Source organism: Salarias fasciatus, chromosome 2, assembly GCF_902148845.1.
Source record: "Salarias fasciatus chromosome 2, fSalaFa1.1, whole genome shotgun sequence".
Taxonomy (NCBI): domain Eukaryota; kingdom Metazoa; phylum Chordata; class Actinopteri; order Blenniiformes; family Blenniidae; genus Salarias; species Salarias fasciatus.
This window is the reverse complement of record NC_043746.1, coordinates 4,191,237-4,210,125: the sequence shown is the minus strand read 5'-3', so window position 1 is coordinate 4,210,125 and position 18,889 is coordinate 4,191,237. Positions and strand designations below refer to the sequence as shown.

Below are 18,889 nucleotides of genomic sequence, written 5' to 3'. Positions count from 1 at the left end.
AGATTGGAAGTTATTTTTGGCTGCGTAAAAGTAGAGCGGCTCTTCCACACCGCGGGCCGGACAGAGCGGGAGCCGGGACCGGGCACGGAGGTGTGCGCGCACCTGCTCCTCTCCTTCTCCCATCCCGTCCTGAGACACACAGGAGCGGAACGCACGGAGCGCAGAGGGAGCGAGCGAGCGGGGGATGCGTAACCGCGGCGAATCGGAGCAGACCTGAGCTTTCCAATACTTTCGGAGAAGGAGGGGAAGCACAGGAAAAGGGATTTTACGCCTTTTGCGGCCGGAAAGGCTGCCTTTCAGACGTTTGAAATATTTTTTCTCCCTTTTTATTGAGAGGTCATAAAAGAAAACGAAGAGGAATCGACCCTTCTTCATCCGTTTCCTTTATTTCGCCCCGTTCTTTTGGAGAGGAGGCGGGGAGAAAGTGTCAGACGTGGAATTATTTCTAATATTGGTGTCGACTGTTCCAGAGTGTGTCATCGGAACCGCCTGGATTCGGAATTAGCTCCTCCCAAAACATCAGGTAAGAGGACGCCGTGCTCCGATTTTTACGCGTCTGTGCGCAGGTGTGATGAGTTTACTTCACGAGCTGTTTCTGTTGAAATGCAGAGAGAGAAAGAGAGAGGGAGATGGAGGGATGGAGGGAGGGGGTATTCATCGTGCTTCATGCGTGCGTGCGCCTGGCTTGGTCCGTGGGTGTGTGTGTGTGTGTGTTAGAGGCGAGAGACTGGGAGGCTGGAGAGGGATTTTACGCACGAGAGAGAGAGAGCACGAGCACGTATGGTCCAGTGAATGATGCGCGCATCATTGAGAAGCCCACAGAAACAAAGTTGGACTCCCGATGAAGGAGTTATTTGTGTGTGTGTGTGTGTGTGTGTGTGTGTGTGTGTGTGTGTGTGTGTGTGTGTGTGTGTTCGGGGTGAGACGGATTCCTCTCCCTCGGGGAGGATGAGCAGCAGCATCAAAAATCAAAGAGTTTTCTAAAAATGTCCCTCGTCTCCCTCCCCTGCTGGGATCACTGAACCCTGGACCATCTTTCCTGAACAGGAAGGAGGAAAGAGCGAGTGTGTCTTGCTGTGGTCACTAGTGGTGACCCCCCCCCCCCCCACACACACACACACACACACACACACACACACACACACTTCGTATGCATCTGCCTCCGACCCACTCTGTAATCACGCTGAATGGCTGATCGAGCGTTTGAGTCTTCTGTCGTTCCTTTGTGCTCGTTCTGCGTGTTAACACTCCTCTTCAGTCTCTGAGATTCAGCATCTTTCCCCAGATGTTTTCTGTCTTTTTTTAGTCATTATTTCATCTTCCAGAGGAGCAGTTCAGTTCCTTTGAAGCTGTTTTCCTGATCTCCACTGTACCTCTCAGATGTACGTTTTGTTTCACTTTATTGAAGTTGTGTGCTTCTAGTTTTGGTTCTGGATCAGTTGTCTTTGGATTGTTTTCTATTTGTTTAAATCCATTTCCTGCAGCTTCTCCGTGTTTCTCTGCAGCCGAGTTGCGTCTGATTATTGTGCTTTTGAGAAGGTTTTGATTGTAATCTGCTTCTCCTCCTGCTTCTTTCATATCTGGAGTTATTTTCTTTCCCTGTCCAGATATTTAAAGTGTATTTCCAGCGTTTTTGCGTCGCTTCGCCCCCTGTAACTCTCTGACCGGTGATGGTTTAGTGTCTCTTTGCAGAAGTTTCCAGTGTCATTGTCATCCTGCTCCATCTTTCTCTCTTCAGATGTTTTTTGATAATCTCACCATTCATTTCTGTTATTGATCTCATTTTCAAGGTTTTTTCAGATTTTTGAGTTTTTTTTTTTTTTTGTCACATCTCCATTTTTCCCACCTCATCATGACCTTTTGAGGTTGAGTGTCTCTTTATGTCCATCTTTGCTCCATTTGATGGAGATTTGGACGTTGATCTGTGTGACCCTCAGTAAATGATCTTTCATTTTCACCCATCAACGCCTGCGGCTTCTGTACGCCTCTCACTGAGGAAAGAAGAAGCGGGGCGGCGCCTCCAGAACCCCCCCCCCCCCCCCAGCTGGCCGGACTGCTGCACCTTTGGGTGAAAGGCTGGCGTTTAGGTTTCACTGTATAATTTTCCCATTTGTTCAAGTCCTTCTGAACACAGACGCCGTTTGTCTGAGAGCTTTACAGCCCAGCAGGTGCTCCATCCCTCCCTCCCTTTTTATCCTTCTCTTTTCACCATGGCGTATGGAGATAGAGAGTGTGTGTGTGTGTGTGTGTGCCAGAGGGCAGCAACAGAATGTGTGTGTGTGTGTGTGTGTGTTTTCATAGTGCGTTAGCGAAGAGAGGAGAAGACAGGAAGGAGATGTGTGTTTGAGCTACAGTGCACCATCAGGCCACGTGCACGCACCCACCTACACGCACACGTGGGCGGGGGACGCACGGGCTTTAATTATCTCGGCCGTTTAGCAAACAAGGTGCGCATCAATCGTGGGGGTGCGGCGGGGGCGAGCGTCCGCCGGAGGCTGCAGGTGGGAGCGGTGATTTATGGGCCGAGGCCGGCGAGGTATGGATCCGCGGATCCGGCCGGGCGGCAGATGAACTGGCAGCAGAGCGACTCCGTCACACTGACCGGCGCCGGCCATCCATTACAGGGACGGAGGGGGGCGGGGCGGGAGGGGAGGAGGAGGCACATCAGACCCTGAAATCAGAGGAGATTCATGGAAAAACGCTCTGCGACGAGCTCTGAGCTCTGCTGCCGGAAATGGAGGATTTCAACACTCCAGTGCTTCAGGAGGGTTCAGACTTCGGCCTCGTTTACACCACGCTTCGACTGAAAACACACATTTCTTTCTTTGTTTTTTTAGAAAATTTGCACGTATCCAGATTCAAGAAAAGTCTGTTATTGTGTTCTACTCTGACCTGTACTCATCTAATTTTGATGACTTCAGAGAGGCAACACCTTCCCGACCCTCATTTTTGATCTCTGGCGTCCTTTGAAAGGGGTCCCGGACCTCAGGCTGGAAATAATTGGAACATATGCAGCACTGATTTACCCATAATTCAAATGTCATCTTTAGTTTTTGCGAATGGTCAATGACACTAAACTGCCTGGCCCTCAGGGAATTCATTCTTTTTGCTGTATCTGTCTTTAATTAAATACCGTAGCACTGAACCAAATAAGTTGCGGTACATGTGTGCGATTGGCTTGGTTTGGGAAAACATGCAAGTAATTAATTATATTGGAGTTCAATTAAACTAAACGGAATTGTTTGAGTTAAGGCTACAGAGTCTGTCTGATGGGAAAAGCTGATTGACAGCAATTGAGTTATTTTGTTTGAGTGCAGGGAGCAAAGTGTTTTCACTTCTACTTTTAATATATAACCCAAACAAACGGCCTGTCGTTTGACACCAGCCTCGCTCTCCTGTCACCTGCTGCTGCACCTGAACCTGATGACCAGTTCTTCCCCCTGAGCCTCCGAGCAGCAGCCCTTTAAGAGGAATTCATTTCACTGAGTTAAGAGTGTAAACAGGAAGGGAAGTGGGAGTCATGGAGGAGAGCGGTGAAAAGGTGAGCTGAGGAGATCTGGTGAATTAGGGAGTCGGGACAGATTTAGAGACATGGGGAGAAGAGAGTGGAGAGAAAGAGATCCATAAATTGTGGAAGAGATGACGAGGCATGGCGAGGCGCTGGAGATATACGAGAGGAAGAAGACGGCGGCAGGATGAGAGAGAGAGAGCGGCGGGCAGCATGGCTGAGCCGCTGAAATATTGGAAATTCAGCCTGTTTGTGCCAGTTATTCTTACCCCGATCCAGTTTACAGCCATTTACCTGAAAGTCCCCTCAGAAATACGGTGATTTAAAGCACAATTTTTACACAGTTTCAGAGGCATCATTGACAAAACGTTCCCTGGAGACAGAAAGCGGCTTGTCTTCGTGTTTCCCTCCAACTCTGGAGGAGAGCTTCTGTCTGAAACAAACACGAGTCCAGACTTATTCAACTCGTGACACTCTGGATGTCACCATGATCGTCCGTCTGCATGTTCCAGAAGCAGCATCTCAGAAAAGTTGATTTCCCTGGTTTCCATGGAGACGGAGCGTTTTCAAAAAATTCAATTTCCCCCATTTCAACCCAAATGCTATCAGAGGACTCTTCTGAAGTTTATTTTGATATATATAATAATTGTATAAGAAGTTCTGGTCATGAGAAGTAACTTGTCACATCCTGTCAGTGGTGAAAGGATGACAGGTTATTAACAGGTTAATAACGTTAATGATAGGTTAATAACAGGTTAATAACATTATTTAAGGTTAATAACAGGTTAATAACGTTAATAATGGTTAATAGCAGGTTAATGAGTCGTTTTGACACATCAGTCGTCGCAAAGTCAGTTTTCTTTCAAGATATGTGCAAGGCTTGTGTAATCAGCTTCCTCCCGAGTGTTTTACATCTCCACAGCCCAGAGTTATTCTCTTTGACTTCACAGTTGTAGAGTTAGAAGCTCCCGAATTCTCAGGTGGAAATCGGTAAAAAAAGAGAAAGCGACCCGGGGCTGCCGAGCGTAAATCTAATGAATATTCTTCACAAAAGTGAAAACGCTGCGGCTTCTTTGTCCTCCTCTCCTTCAGCTTGCTCCAGAGCGCCGTGGTTCTCCGAGGCCTCGCTCCAGAGACCTCTGATCCGCCGCACGCCACGTGGCGAGCTCCATGCTATGACGACTTGTGTATTGAGAAAAAAAAAAAAAAAAAAAGAAGAAATTTCAAAGAGCAATTCTGATCAAAGTGATGTGACACAAAAGAGGAATTCTCACACTTCTGTGAAACTCGTGGATAATTTAATGTCACGCGTGCTGAAATGATCAAAGACTCTTTATTTTTGTGTGGTTTGAAAGGAGTTGCTCAACGGCAGCGTGGCAGGAGGCAGCTCTGCGCTGGGCCTGCTGGTTAATTACATATTGAACACAGGAAAACAGAGCGCAGTCTCTGCTGCCTCCATGTGAGAGCGCCGCCGCAGCTTTTGTTTAAACAGATCCAGATAGTTTTTCCATTTTGAAGTTCAGGGTCGGCGTGGAAGTAGGTTTAAAGAAGAAGAAGAAAAAAGAAAACAACTTGATTAACATGCAGATTTGTGCAGCAAGGCGCAGACTCTCTAATCAGACCAACGACTCCACACCTGTGGTGTTAGCATGACGTTTCCACTCTGGATTCTTGTCTTCCTGAGGAAAAGGCGCTTCCTCCTAATTAGGCTAATTGGTTCACTAATCATCACAGATTTTTCACACCAGCCTGTTTGTCCTTGCGTGCAGCAAGTTTGGGGGTTTTTTTATCGGAACCGTAGAGAAAGTGTTAAGTGTTTCCTCATCTATATGCAGATTTATACAGCAAGGTGCTCCAAAATCTAATCAGATCATTTCTCCGCGGGGACGGCCCGTGGCGAGTTACCCAGAGTCCACAGAGTCACAGCCACTCCAACAAGAATCCAACTTCTGGAGTCGACAGGAAATATATATTAAATTCCTTTAATTGCCTTATTAGGTAGTGAATTATCTAAAGAGGGTCGGACCTTAAACTTCGTAGCTGTGTGGACAGTAGAGGATGAAAACCCAGAAACCACTTCAGCTCATACTTAGTAGAAGGAATGTGAATGGATTAGTGGATGGATGGATGAATAGATTGAGAGAAAGAGGGATGGATGGATGGATGGAATGATTTGAAAGACAGGCATGGTTTGGAATTATTGAACAAATGGTCGTTTCTGAATGTTAATTGATGGAATAATAGATTGGATGAAATGATCGGTTGATGGTCGTGGTGGATGGATGAAACGACTGGACAAACAGACGGGTGAACATATTGAGGACGGTACTCATTAGATTGTAATGACGAGTGGCTGGTTAACTGGATCTATCGCAGTGGTTGATGGGTGGACTGGAAGTGTTGGAACGCTTAATGGATGGATGAATAGATTATGGATGGATTATAATGATGATAATTTGGATGGATTTTAATCATGTGTTGGCAGATTGAGGGATTCAACAATGGATGAGTGGATGGATGAAGAAACTGGATCAATTATAGAGATGGATGAACTGAAGAAGCTTCAGGATGAACGGATGATCAATTGATGGAGAAACACATGGGTAAATTATTGGAGCGTACTTGTTTGTGTGGTTAGCAGACAACTTAAAGGGGAAATGGACGTGATGTATGGACGATTAAGTGAATGTTGGATTGATGCATAATTTATCCACAAATGGACGAAAGTAGCAATGGACATATAGGAATGAGTGATGGATTGATTTAAAACAAATTAAATATTGCGAAGTAAATCACAGCTGACGAATGTCATTGAGAGAAAACGTTTGATGCATTGTGTAAGATCTGGATCCCCTTCAGCTCGTCTCAGAGATGAACATATTGAGTGGCGGAGCGCGGCACATGGTCAGCTTGCACAAATTATGCCTCACTCAGGAAAATGAGCTGCTTCAAACAATACAGGGAAATGTGTTAAACTGTCAGAGTGGAAGATTTAAACCATTAGAATGGATTTAGATTCTACGTGCTGGTTTCTGACGTCTCCCCACAGAGAGCCATTCTCTCCTGCACACACAGTGGAACAGCTGCCAGCATGTAACACAACACAACACACACCTTGAGCCATGACAGGTGAACTTATTGAAACAACGCGTGCTCTCCAGCTTTCAGAAGGAAATCTGAGCCCGGCACGCACCGAGAGGAGCTTCACCGCTCCCACTTTGACTAAGACCTCTGGAGCTGCAACAGGAACGCGATTATGGCGCCGCGATGGCGCCTGGAGGTCAGCTTGCATCCCCATGGAGGTCAGGCTCAGCGGAGATCGCCGCCCCGCAGCAGCAGTCACCCCGGGACGGGGTGATTCAGTGCGTTGCTCATCGACAGCGGGGCGAGGCGGCCTGCTGACACGAGCCTTTGAATTAACATCACCCAGCTGAAGGTTCGGCCGCCCGACCTCAAAGTGCTGCGTGCGTGCGTGTGTGCGCATGTGTGTGTGTGTGTGTGTGTGTGTGTGTGTGTGGGATTTGATTACTTAACCTCCAGACAAGCGGAGACATTTTGGGGGAAGGAGGCAGACTTCGGGTCAGGATGTCTTGTGTGGAACAACACGACGTGCTGATCTGTTGGTGTAAGAAGTGACGTGTTTCCCCGCAGCGCTCGCGCCCCACGCCGCATCCGCCACGTCCGCCGGCCACCGCACCCGGGACTGCGGCTGTAAGACGTCCTTGTGTCAGACATGGTGGTCGCACGCCGCGCTTTCTGCCGCGTCGTCGCTTGACAAAAGAGGCAATACGCTTTAATGAGAGCGGATCCCGGAGCGAGAGGACGTTCGTCTTCGGAGCCCTGAGTGAGGAAAGTTAAGGAAACCTTGGACCGCTCAAGTGTTTCATTTAGCCGCTGGCTTCTTCGGGTAACATTTGTTCTGCCTGGACATAAAGACTGTCCTGCATTTAAAACCCCTCCGTCCAAACAAGTGATCGGCCTCCACCCTCAGAGTGCAGCACAGCGCAGATTCGTCACCGTAGTTTTAGGAAAATGTTCTAACGTCGAGCCTTCACAGCCGTCTGCAGGAGTTCTCCGCCCGGGCAGTTAGGGCCTGGCTTCAAGTGGAAAAAAACAGCTTTTGTTGCATTTTAAGAGTCCATTTACTCAAGACGCCTCTGAAAATTCAACTTTTTGAAAATGCTGACTGCAGCAAACCGTCCTTCTGCAGATGTGCGTTTAGAGGGATGATAAAAACAGCATCTCCAACTTTCTGTTTTCAGCCGTTTGTGTGAAAACGGACATCATTTTCAAAATGTTTCCACGAAAGGAAAACGCAAAAACGGCGCGTTTTCCTTCAGTCGCTGTGGAAACGGGGCCTGACGCCGCCGCTTTACTTCAGTGGTTGAGTTGGGGATTTCCCGGAAACCAGCTTGTGTGGCTTGAAGACATTTATTCAGAGGAACTGGAGCAGCGTGATTGTCTTTATACGCGTTACATCAGGCACCATCTTTTATGAATAGGGGGAGGGTTAAATAGGGATACGACAGAGTAGAAAGCACTTGTGTGTGTTACTTCATGAATAACTAATGTTTCTTTTCTGTGTGAAAGAATGAAAGCAGGTCCTTTGGGGATATGCAGAAGAGCAAACACCAGTTTACTGCCTGTCAGAGATATTAGTTGACGTGATATTCGTTGACCACGTGTCTTTTCGGCGCGGCGTTTGCGCCCGTCGTGAAACATGTTAGGAAAGTCCAGATGATGGTGGAGTAAATGAGCACTATGGTAGAGGAAGCTGTTAAATTCAGGAGTAAACCGCTCTCACCACCAGGAGGCAGGGAGAAAAACGGTGGCTTGGTGCAGGAAGCTCACCGCTACAGTTTGCTAGCTTGGACCCGAAGCTAAAATCTGTATCATCAGAAGCTGCAGGGGTGAAGGGACGAACGTTCGTGAGTGTACGACATGACCCTGGATAACGGGCTCACAGGTTACTGACAACTATTCACAGAAATATGAGGTTATTCCTGAAACCTCCCAAACATTATAGGCAGTACAGTGACATATATTCTCAAATCGTATGTACTCGATCAGAACATGAAACTGTCAGATGGCAGATCGTGTCTCGGAGATGTTTTCGTGTTGAAAAGGCAGCATGTCCATATCTTTTGCTGCAGAGTCTGTTTACTGTCTATTTTTTTCCATGATTTTTTTTTTTTTTTTTCCAATTTATCCAGTGAAAAATCTCAATATTGTCCAGATGGATTGGCAGAAAATCTGGTGCAGATAGCTGTGGTTCTGCAGCCGTCAAACACAAGCTTGGCATGTGGTTTGTGAGTGAAATGTGCCAACAATTATCAGTTGGTTGGCCATGAAATTTGGTACATTCCCCTCCGGCTCAAACATAATAACTGGAGTGATTAACTTTTTACCCGTCACCGGGCCAGATTTCCATCGTTTTCATTTCACTGGCGTTTTGTCCAACCGTCCCGAAGCCAAAGTCATTCCTAAAGCCTCAGAGTGCAGGAATGCCGATTAGCGATATTTAGCATGCTAATACAATAAACCGGGAGAAATTAGCATCCAGACGCCAACTTTCAGCGTGTTGGCAGTCAAAGTATGAATACGAGCTTCCGTTGCATGACAGACCGCCACATCTCAATTCAGAACTGCCGTCATATCTCTCTTTAATGGCTTTTTTCCTTTTACTTTCGAGCCTTTTGTTCGCCTGTCTGCACTCTGAAGCTTGTTATTTAAAGACTCGGCCTTCATTTCCGAAGACTGACTGTTTATTCATTTCAATTGACTAAAACATAAACAGCGACTATTATAAATTGTGTGAAATTTTCAGTTTTTTCAAGTAATTCTGTAATTTTGCTCGACTCTTTCATAATATTGATTTATTTTATTTTATTTCTGTGTTTTTGCCTCTCTCCAGTGCGTTATGCTGCTCTTCCGACCTGGACTGTTCATCACATTTCCTGAATTACCTCATTTTGGATTTAAGGCCCTGATGTTTACAGGTGGAAACGGGATCCCTTCACACGACACCGGCGCTCAGAACGACTGAAAATGCAACTTTTTGATCACCACACCCAAGGTGGAGCTTTTAAAAATGCTGCCACGTGTGTGTGTGTGTTAGGGGTGTAACGGTACACAAAAGCCACGGTACGGTACGTACCTCGGTGTAAGGGTCACGGTTTGGTACGTTTTTCGGTACAGTGGGGAAAAAGTAAAAAAAGCTCACAAATGTACCAGAACATTTTTCCCAAGCTTTCCCATTATTGGCCCAGTTTACATGGTGTTTTTTCAATCCGATTGTAAACAATAGTATTAAACGCGAGTGTATTCATGTACAGCATACAAAGCATCCATGCGCACAAAGTCTCACGAGGAACTTGCAGGTCTTCCTCTCTGCAGCAGCAGTCCTCAGCGCCAAGCAGAGAGTCTTTATCTGCTGATATCTGCTCAAATAATGTCCCAAAATCTCCATGATACCTGCTGAAGGAGCGGCTGCTCCCCTGACCGCAGCACCGCCGTGCGGAGCAGCACGTCTTGGTGTGAGCTCTGCGCCGCATGCCGATGTTTCGAATTATCTGGTGCCCGTGTTAACTTGTGACCAATAATGACTGAAACCAGTGTTGTTTTTGGCAGCCTATTTTGATTTAGTTTTAGTCTTAGTCTTTTGGACGAAATGCTCATTAGTTTTAGTCTAGTTTTAGTCATTTTTACACTTTATAGTTTTAGTCTAGTTTTAGTCGACGAAAACCAAATGGGTTTTAGTCCAGTTTTAGTCATAAAAATGCCTTAAAAGGAAAAAGACAAAGGAAATTGTAAACCAAACAAACATAATAAAATATACTTAAATGGCACAAAAACAACAGAACACACTGATGCCTTTGAATATTAAATAATAAACTGGACTAGTTTGATTCTTTACAACCTCAATGCAGTGCTTATATGAGCTCTGCAGACAGAATGAGAGGACTAATAGGATTTTTGCTGATACTTTCAAGCTATTTTTATAATGTCCATACTGATATAAAAGCTGGGATCTTTTATTAAAAACTGATCTGTTCTGTTTCTATGTTACTGATTTGAACTGGTAAGAGGAACTGCCTGTTATTCTTTTGGAGGAACGATAAAACCAATACTAAGATGGTTATTAGGAAAATACTACCATTATAACAACTGAAATAAACAAAATTAATTCCTTGGGTATTTGATGGTTTGAAACACTTGTAAGTCTTCAAAACTGAAATGACAAACATAACTTGAGTTTGATAAACTTTGTAAGTATTCCTTACCTGAATTTTCTCTATACAAATTTTAAACAAAAGTCAAAATACATTTCTTCAAAATAAGATAACACCTGAATTATTTTTCAAAAAAGAAAAAAAAAAAAGAAGTAAAGATTTATTAGGTACTTGGTGAAAAAAATCTTCACTAATCAATGGTGCGCTCCTATAGCAGTTTCACAGTAAGAACAAGCAGTCAAACAGTTGGATCAGATCCTCCGTCCCCCATAACCAGGCATTCTGTATTATTTTCTGCTGGATTCTGATTAAAGTTCATCCATAAATCGCTGCATCTTTTCCTCCCGCCGAGCCCCGGCGAAAGTTGCTCCATGCGCTCTAGTGCGCCGGTGCATGCAGCGCAGGCTGGTCAAACAGGAAGCAGCTCGTGAACTGCTGATATTTTCAGAGTAAAGCAGCCGATCTGTGTGAACAAGCTGGGGGAATCGCATTTGTTTTCATTTATTTTGAAAGTCAAATTACTGACATTTTCGTCTCGTCTCGTCTCGTTAACGAAAACAACAGATACGTCTCGTCACATTTCCGTCTTTAAAGAGATATTTTTAGCTCGTCACGTCTCGTTTTAGTCACGGAAAAAAGGGGCGTTGACGAATTGTTTTCGTTATCGTCATCGTTAACGAAAACAACACTGACTGAAACATCTAGTCGTTCTGGCGAACGTCGGTTATCGACAGTTACAGTGAGTGTATACGTTTAAAGTCTTTTGTGAGTCTTACTTTAACAACTGCTGTAATCAGCATGTGTTTACACAGACCTCCGCTGTCATTCGTTAACACGGGAACCAGTTAATCCATAACACCAGCCGGCGATCGCTCGTATTCTGCTATAGAGCTCTTTATACAACTCGCTGTTGCGCGATTTGGTTCCATCTCGCCTCTCCAATGTTTTTTATGTCGGGGTTTTGTATTAAAAAAGTGTTTTTCCACCACCGTGGCGTTCTCTGCTGGTTTTTTGACTGTACTGCTTCCTGTTTACTGGCACGTCACACGTCACTCCGTATGAGGGAACGCACGCGGAACAAATACTCTCCCGTTTAATCCGCTCCGCCACACGCTGCAGCTCTCATTCCGCTTGTACTTTCTTCTTTGTTTGTTCATGTTTGGACCTGCTTGTTCTACTTCTTCTTCTTCTGTGATAATGGTGGTTGCCGGCAGCTTTTAGGCTCATTACCGCCATCTAAGGTTGGAATTTTTTTTTTTTTTTTTTACTCACTGGTGTATTCGTCGTGTGATTGTGTGTGCCGAACCGTGACCCCCGTACCGTGACGGTACGGGACGAATACAAATACCGTTACACTCCTAGTGTGTGTGTGTGTGTGTGTGTTCGTTACAGAAGAACCAAGAACACCTACCAGTGGCCCAGCATGAACCGACATCATTTTCAAGATGTTTTCATTTTAACGTTAAAACTTTTCACAAACAAAAATGAGAAAAAGAAATGCTTCTTCACTTGAGTCCTCCATCGCAGACACACACACACATGGCCTTCTCTACACGCATCGACTCGCTTAAGCTCGTCTCATTATTTTGCATGATCTGGGAGATGCTTCTGAAATTCCTTATTCATGAAGCAAATGAGCTAAATAGACAGTGTTTGTTATTTTGCATGTCTTTCAGACGCGTCCTGTGATCTGCTCCCAGTAATAAAACATTTGCTCCCATTTCTATATGCACAGATCTTTAGTACATCAGGCCCACTTTGCTCTGGAGGACGAGGGAAAACATCTCATTTCAAACACTGGGTGAAGTAAATTGCTGCCTGCTCGGTGATTTCTCCTCAAGACCCCGGAATATGGAAAATAACAACCCTGGAAATGAGCACCAAAGCTTCCATTTAAGTGAACAAAAAGAGCCAACAGCCAGGCTGACCCGGGAAAAGTGTTTCTTTCTTGGCATCACTTATGTTGTCTAAATGTCAGTATGCTTTAACATCTCCCATCTTGTATTTTTCTAAATGGAACACAATTTATATTCACGACTTAATGGTACAATCTTTTATGGAAAAAAAGAAGAAAAAAAAAGATTGGAAAAGTCCACAATCATCAGTCCAACAATGAGGAGAAACAAGCTCGACCTGAAGGCAATTACAGCGCTTTAAAAATAAAAAAAACAATCATGCTACAAGGCGATATCAATCCCTCACCCTCTCACACGGTTTCTCTCTCTCTCTCTGTGCTGCCAGCGGTGCTCGCTCACCCACCCGCTCACGCTCCGTCCTGCAGTGTCTCATTTCACTCCTCAAAAGCTGCTCATGGAAGTGCATTCACATTAAAAACACAGAGAAGAGGACCTGTTTGTCCCTCCATGTGCCCTGATCTTCCTCCCCCTCCTCCTCCTCCTCACAGCGATTCTCTGGCTCGCCCTTCAGCACATCCACCAGTGAGCGTAGCCGATCCCGGGTTGACTTAACGCGCTCTGACAGGCCAATCCCTATGGATTCTGATCAAGTGGAGCAATAGTGTACACAGCAGCAACAGTGCAGCTCCAGCCTGCTAAAACAGCAGCGGGAATATGGCAGAGATCAGCGTCCTGCGCGATTGATTCGACACGTTTATCTGCTGATTCCACTTTCCATTTCCAGAGAGGCGGGAGGCTGGCTCCCGACATGTGCTTCTCACCGCTCTGCACTGATTTCTTTCGTTTTATCTCACGGCAGCCAGGTGAGGAACGCGTATGTATGTGACAGTACTGCCGATGTCCATCAGCGAGGTCCGCAGTCCTGCTTTTAATCAACTCACAATATCAGAACAATGAGTTTCATGGCTATTGAGGTTTGAAACTTGTTGAACTTCAAGAAATTAACCCTTCAGTATGTAAAAATGGGATGGTTTTGGTCTTGACTCGGTCTCTAGTCTGGCGGTCGTAACTGCTTCTCTGCTCAGCGCGTTATTTAAAGCAACAGTGCATTAGGTGGTGTTCTGATTGCATTGTGGGAATAAATCACACATTTTCCTGTATCAGCATGATTCGGAACTACTCGCCTTCACTCTGAGAAAACGCCCGTCTTCAGCTGTACTTTCTCTGTTTATGAATAACAAGGCTTGATAAATGCGAGATCCGTTTTAGTCTGACCTCCAAAGCAGAAAGAGGCTCTACCGGAATACATTTCACTCGTCGTCTGCACTAAAGAGGGAAAACAAGGCCGGGCTAACCACTCAGGCGCCACACAATTCAAAGTTTACAGGCACAAAGAAATATGGCGAGATTCAACATGACAACATGATAAAACTGCAGGGAGAAATGAACGGCCAACCAGTGAATCTGACCAGGTGTTTTCCGTCCAGTCTGCTTGGAAGCTGCAGTGGCTCTGCTCTCAGGGAAAACTGGCTCCAATCGCTTGTATTATAAAACGCCATTGATTCTCACTCCTCCATCCGAGCTGCTGCACCGCGTTTAACACCGCGAAAAGGTTCGGGGTGTTTGGTCTGTTCTGTCATTATTTAGCATCTTTGTCCAGATCTGCAGGACGGTGAGGTTATAATCCAGACAAGTAAATACAGAGGAAAGACAAAACAAAATGCAGCTCTGAATTCTAATAAATAACTAAAGCAAGAAAATGTGTGAAACTGTCCTCTGGACAGAAGGATTCAGGTGGATGTTAGCACACAGTTCAATACAAAAAAAGCCTCACTTTTGGACAAGAAATATAGGCATTACAGCAAAATAATTCACCACTTTAACCCTTTACTGGCACTCATCAAAATACCAGTGCTTTCTGATACTTTTAAAAACCGTTTTCACTTTCTTTATACCTGTACTGTCCTGAACCTGTAATTCAATCTAATCCATGCAGCTATTCCGCCACATGGCTGCATAGTTGGAGCGGTTTCTCTTGATCCTTCACCCTCATCTCACACACACACACACACACACACACACCTGCACCCTGACGGTGGTTATCGCTGCGAGCTGCCGTCCCCGAACAGACCCGCAGCGAGGTTCCCACTTCCACCCGTTTTCAATGAGAGGTGTCGAGGCATGGCCCTGATCAAAGACGGCTACGACTAAATTTAAATCAACGGGGGGATTACGCGTGTCGCTGCCAGTTTAGAAAGCTTCAAATCAACAGCGGAGCAATTAAAGCCAACAGGCACGACACAGTCACAGCCTGCTAAGTGCCAATGTTGGTACATTTACTTATTCAGAAATCAAGCTCATTTGACAGTCTGCGTCGAGCCACAAATCCAACTTTTAGAAATGCTGTAGCATGTAATTACTCAGAGCTTTGATGCACTTTCTGTTCCAGGCTATATTATAAAACATCATTGACACTGTTGGGGCACATTTTCCAAGCTTTTTCATGTTTTGTATTGGGCGAAATTCTGTTTTTCGAACAGGAAATAATTGAGTTTTAGGGACTGGGTGCATGCAGGAGAAGCCTCTCATACTTCCCGGAGAGTCCAAATCTTAATGGAAAATGAGTGAAGCCAGGCTCTGAGTACACAGGCATGCCAGAGTGTGGAGGCTTTAAAACCACAGGTTAACCTTTGTGTCCTCCGGGACTCCTCTTCTCCAATCCCCTCAGCTCCACACAAAATAGAAACTGTGTGTGTGTGTGTGAGAAACAATGGAGGCCTCTTTCATCCCCGAGTGTCCTGCTCTCCAGCTCTTTTTCTTCCCCTCCCTCACTCCCTCCTTCTTCTGGCTTTCCATTTATCTCCGTCAGCCTCCCTCCACAGCTTTATTACCAGAGAGGAGAAAGCCAAACGCAGCAATCGCAAAGTATGGAAGGGAGTTCCACTCCGCTCGCTGCAAAAAAATGATATCTAAGAAGTGGTTTGATGGTGCTAAAAATAGCCTTCGGTCCAAGTCCTGGTGGAGAAAGACAATTTGGGGTGGAAGGACTGAAAACAGAGTGAGTGGAGCTGCAGTGTGTTGACTGCAGCTGGAACATTATGATGCTAAGCTGCACCTCCGTCTTGGCCAGTGAGCCCACACTGGCACCGGCTCGGCGCCGCGGCCACAATGAAGCTATAAGACTTCAGCTCAAATTGTCTCTTTTCTTGCCAAGAGGTGCTCTTCTCGGCTCCGCGTTCTCTCGGCCAATTTCTGATTTTCAGGAGTAATATTTCTCCCATGGCAGCACGTCTGAACCCAGTGTGTCTCTCTGACCATGAAGAATTTGATTAGGGGGGATTTGGCACAGCAGTGTCTCAGAAAACTTGTATTTTCTTCCTATTTACGTGGAGTTTCGAAGAGTTCCATCTCAGAGAGTGCTGTTGTCGTGTAAACAGAAAACCGAATCGCGACGGGCATTTTCACTTGAAAACTCAAAAGCTGGATTGCGTCGCAGTAAAACGTCAGCACATCGCTGCTTATGCAGCTGTGAATGAACAACGCTCATCCTGTATGGAGGTCCTCACAGCAGCTCATCACGTCCTGCAGGTCCTGCTCCTGGCCTCACAGGACTCGGTCCACTGCTGCTTTATTTGATCATACATGTTCAGATTGTCAAAAAATGTATCTTCATGCTTGGCTGTTGCTTCAGAAATGGAGATTCTGCTTTTCCATCAGCCTCATTGGTCGTGATGACCGCAGCTCCATGGCCGGACGGACCCGGTGCTTCACTCCGGCCCATTAAAGAGTTGAGAGCCTGGATCGGGTGCTGAGGTGGTGGAACATCGAGAACTGCTGCTGCCGAACGAGCACTGGAACCCGCTCGCTGGTCATACACGTCCAGCTGATGTGTGTGTTTAATCAATATCAATTAGTTTTTGTACACAACTGTACAGAAGCTCAGTGATTAGAACCAACTCACAGAGCTCCTTTCTCTAAAGTCGAGTGTATAAAAGCTGCGTCGTCTGCGGCGCCATTCATGCTGAAGCTACGGTCGATCAAACCACTGGAACACACAAGAGTCTGAATCAACTGAGCGGAGAACATTTCAAAGACGGGAGTGGATAGTGTCTGAAATACAACAATAGCAGCTTTGACTCTTTGTGAGTTAATATAATCATTAAGTTCCAGTGTCTTTCTGCTCCCACTGAACCCTGGGAACTCTCCCTCATGTCACATCGTTTCTTTCAGCTGAAGCGATAGCTGAATGTTTCGCTCTGCTAGCAAACAGTTGTTCGTGACATGAACTCAGTGACTCTGCAGTTCAGGATGTAAGCCGGTACGCAGGATGCAGGAACAGCCAACAACGTCTATAAATATATCTGAGGGTTCTTTGATGAAAAAATCACAAGTACAAGTTTGTGAGCATGACATTCTCCACTGTTACAGTGATTCCCAAGGTGCACTGGGGCAGGAAACATTGAACCACCAGGCTCGCTCTGCCCTGTGAGCTGTGAGAGATAAATGCAGTCTGCAGCTTAAGTCAACTCGCTTTTAAATTCTGTGTCACTTTCGATCAAATTCAAACCAGACGAGGCCGTAGCGAGAGGCGGCGGGAGAACGAGGACAGCTGGAAAATCGTCAGGACTTCCCTCCCACCCGTCCAGGATTAGCTTCTGAGTCTTAGCTGGAGGAGGCGCGCCCCTCCCGTCTCATGGACTGTTTAGCCCTTTGGCCTCTGGCGAACGGCGGAGAAGCATACGATGCAGGATCTGGAAGGGCTTCTGTAAACACACACAGCCCACACTGTCACTGGACCGCTCATTCACACACACACACACACACACACAAGCTAACAGGAGATCATATGCTGCTATCAAGGTACAACACCCTAATATATACAACATACAAAAGCAGAACCGTGACTGTCCCGGTCCAGCTTCTCCTGGACTTGGTAGTTTTACAGTGTTGTCTGGTGAGCTTCCCAGAATGACCTGATTAGACAACAATAAAACAGCAGAGTCTTTACAAATTGAGTACTGTGATGCTAACTGCTGTATTTCACAATACTCTTTATTGTACATCAGTGATATTTTGGAGTGAACACAACCAGCAGGTGAGTTCTCACTGTGCGATCTGCTCACTCTGTGCCGCCATGGGTGACACCGTGAAGCTGTTTATTCTGTAATCATGTTTTCTTTGCTTTGCCCACAATTATCCTACTTTGTCAACTCCCTGGAAATCATTTTAAACAGGAAAATGTGTTTGGGTATGGGCGCGTGTGAGACATATTGAAACAACAGCAGAGAGGAGAGGGAACGACTTCCAAAAAAAAAAAAAAGATTCTAGCAACTGAGCCCAAACCTGTTTATGTAAACATTAATCTTGGCTAAACTGCTGATAGATTGGCTTTACACACACCAGCGCAGAGGCGAGGTAATAGCTTCAATCCCACCTTTCTCAATAGACACACTCCCGCGAATGCGACACACACAGAGAAGCCGGGCCGCTTGTAATTAAGTTTTACATGTGCAAATCCAGTTGTGAAGCATTGCTTATGAGATCGGCTGTATAATCACATCGCCCCCAAAAGGGAGAGAGCGCTTACTTAGCATTTAAATAGGTTCCTTCCTTCCCCACCAAACCCAATTCCAGCCCCTCCGCTCCCTCCCACTGTGTACATGCGTGACACAAATGTTGCTCCACTGTATTTCCTTCATTGTGTGTGTGTGTGTGTGTGTGTGTATTTCTGTTTGAATGATTGTACGTGAGTGGAGAGGGGAGGGAGGGTTTGCATAATAAGCGCTGTCATGCATGTATGTATGTGTGCGTATGCAACATTAGGCACCATAGTGTGTTCGCAGGTGGGTGTGAGAGTGTGTGATAAACATATTCTCTTGCCGCATGCCAGCGTGTGTGTGTGTGTGAGTGTGTGTGTGTGTGTGCAAGAAATCTTCCAGCATATTATTTCTTCCAGGTCCCAGCAGAGCATTGTAGTGTCAATAGAGCAGATTTCATAAGAGATGTGGAGGGAATATCACAGTCTGCTGTGTGTGTGTGTGTGTGTGTGTGTGTGTGTGTGTGTGTGTGTGTGTGTGTGTGTGTGTGTGTGTGTGTGTGTGTGTGTGTGTGTGTGTGTGTGTGTGTAAGCTACAGCGAGTGAAAGCTCATGCAAACCTTTATGATATTAAGATTTGTGGATTCAAAGTGGGAGCTTAACTCATGTCAATTACGCACACAGGCAAAGTGCGAGATGATTTTGTTTCCGTGCGTGCACGTGTGCGAGTGTGCGTGTGTTTCCCGCCGGGGGGTGG

General features: G+C 45.7%; 1 protein-coding gene across 1 annotated transcript in view; it reads left to right on the top strand.

The window, feature by feature from the left end:
• Window positions 1-452: 452 nt before the first annotated feature.
• The window catches only part of LOC115395533 (X-linked interleukin-1 receptor accessory protein-like 2), a 382,855-nt gene continuing 364,418 nt past the window's right edge, over window positions 453-18,889 (top strand). Inside the window, exon 1 of the mRNA XM_030101111.1 lies at window positions 453-523. The gene's annotated coding sequence lies outside the window, so the exon portion shown is untranslated. The remainder of the gene's footprint in view (window positions 524-18,889) is intronic.